This window comes from Morone saxatilis, unplaced genomic scaffold (genome assembly GCF_004916995.1).
Source record: "Morone saxatilis isolate NCDOM2014 unplaced genomic scaffold, NCSU_SB_2.0 Contig22, whole genome shotgun sequence".
NCBI lineage: Eukaryota > Metazoa > Chordata > Actinopteri > Moronidae > Morone > Morone saxatilis.
The window spans coordinates 8,734,649-8,737,568 of record NW_023339785.1 but is presented as its reverse complement, the minus strand read 5'-3'; positions in this window follow the sequence as shown (position 1 = coordinate 8,737,568).

Genomic DNA, 2,920 nt, shown 5'->3' with positions numbered 1-2,920 from the left:
TTAAGCTGAAAAAGTTGCCAAGTTTCCCTTTAACCAGGGTATCTTTTTTTTACTGTGATAATATAGTTTATTTTATTATTATATTATATTTAATTATTTCAAGTGATTTTTATTCACTTTGTCTTGATATATATCAATATTATATATTTCAGCCATATCTTTCAGCCCTAGAAATAAGCATAGAACTTTATTCGGTTCACAAGAAAAAGATGTGTGTGGATACCAGGAAATATGGCCTGAAAAATTGAATTCATGTTACACAAATAACTACAACTCTTAAGTGCTGACAGAGAGGACACATTTTATTGTGTTTTTGTTGGAAGAAATGAAAACAATTTGTACATGTGAATGAAAAGCATAAGTACCTTGAGCCAGTTGCTGAATTGTGCTCAATGTATCATTTTTTTGTTCAACAAAGAAATCACCCAGCGAGAGGGAGAAACGAGCTGACGAGCAACCCGGTAACTGCAGAGCAATACACTGTCTCTGCAGAGGTAGCCATTTCCTCACTTGGAAGATAAAGGGAAGATAGATCATTTGATATGGCAGTGTTTTAGATAGATGTGGCTACACAAACAGGGGGGAGTCATTTTCTCCGCAGCGGGAGGCTCTCGCAGCAAAGAACAGCTCTAACCATGTGAATAATATGCCATCATCAGCTGATACAGTATATATCTGTGCCGGACCATCATCTGCGTTCACATCGGGGGCATGTCACGAATGAATAGTGGGGGCTTTGAATCAGGTTGTTTCTATAAATATTGTAGAGGTGTGATAATATCTCTGTTTATTGTGGATGTTGATATAAAACAGCCTTTTATGCACAGGAGGACACACTGTGTTTTTACGAGCTGCACCGCTTGTCTCTGTGATTAAAGATGTCTTAGACTATAAACTTTTACAGCACAGTAATAATTGCTCGCTGTTTTTAGGAATATCACATCTCTCCAAAGGGATTCAAAGAGTAAACTGGACCTGAGAATAAACCTGCAATGAACAGGGTCATGGCTCAAAGCTTTATGATTGTTTGCTGCCAATCCAGACATAAATCACGCAGCACATGAAAACGTCTTAAATGTGAAGAGTTTATTTCTATTTGAAAGACCCCTTTTAATTATCATTTTCACAATAATTGCTGGTAATTGACGCCTGAAAAGACTGTTGTGCTTGTTAATTCTCTGCATTTGACTGTACAGCGCTGTCCCTGGGAGGATTGTTGACATCACAGAGACCCATGCACTAAGGTGTAAACTGATGAAGGTTTGACCATTTTCTCGTATCTGTGAAGAGCGAATAATTCCTCCAAAGTGCCGTTCAAGAGTTACATCTTTTCTGATCCTCAAGATAGAAGGAAACTAGTTCTAACAAATTGCATGTAATCCTCAAAATCCCCAGAAGTTGTTTCATATGGCGACTGTTACGTATTTATTTATCATTTCACTTTAAACTGTTTGTGTTTAGACTGTGCATGTACAATAAAAATGTTTTCCACCCACCAAAAAGACAGAAACATTGGTCAATACAAAACCAAATATTTGGTCTTTGAATCTTTTGAATTACATTCGGCACCAAATTTCCTCTCAACTTTAAAACTGTTATGACTGCAGAGAAGAACTCTGTTGAACAAGTGATTGCTGTTGTTGTGGTATTACTTTGACGTTGAAAAATGGCCCAAAAATTAATTCAGCTGCTTCAATAAGTGCGCAAGTTTTCTTCTGGGTTTGGATCATTTGAACTGTTCTTTGGTGTAATGATAGCAGATTAAAGGAATAATGGAATTTACAAATCATTCAAACAGCCACTGGTAACATAATGAAGGTAACAATTGTATGTTTGAAGACCGCACTCACTTTAATCGACTATTGTGTGATGGATGAATGAAAAATCTTACCTAGTGAAGAATAGATGTGGACATATTACAACAGAGTTACACTGTACTGACACTGACAGTGCAACATGGGCAACAGCAAGTTACTGGAACAGTCTGAGTCACAGTGAATGTAGGCCCAGCAGTCTTTGCTTATAAACAATAGTTCTGGCTGAGAAGTGCAACATGGAGAAGCTGATGACAGCAATTCAAAGCCTCCAAAAAAAAAACCTTTGAAAACAGCAGTTGCTGGACAATGGGTTGCCTTCATTGCTGGTTTTGAGGTTCAGCTTTGAAGTCGTTCTTTTGAATGTTGATACGTTTTTTTCACTTCAGGCTGGCTCTATATATGAAATGAATAAAAGCAAGAAATACAGAATGTGACTAGTGAAGAAAAAAGATGACTCTTTCAGCTGACAACTGAATGACAAAGGATCGGTTCAGACTATTATGCTATAGAAACATAGCAATTACTACTCCTTACAATGAACATTTCAGATATTATTTTCTTACAGACAGCTGTCGTTTTAGATTGACAGTTTAGCCCGACCAATTTTTTGAGGACAATATTGACATTTGACAGTTCAGCCACATTTTATAAGTATAAATTGAAACTGCTATAATAAATCCATTTAATTTCCATTGGTGCAATGCCTTGTTTAAAAACTTTAAATGAGTGAGTTGTGTTACAGATGAAACACAATAAACGCGTCACAGCTCCACATGAAGAATATCTCATGACACACACTCATTTGTCTCCCTATAGAGACACCACTAAACAGGTTGCAGACAAGCTGCAGTACTTCTGCGGTGCATCGCCTGGGACGCTGCCATCTGTTTGTGCATACAAGCTCTTTGTTGGAAGACAAACTGCTGCTGGTGCTACTTTATGTTATAATCAGTGTCTGTATATGGCTAAACAACTAAAAGTAACATTAAACAGAAACTTCTAATTTTACTGAACTTGCATTAAATTAAATCCACTAACTGTCAGCCTCATTTTCACCCACTGCACAAATAACACCAGCTGTGTTTTCTTAAAGTTAAATTTTG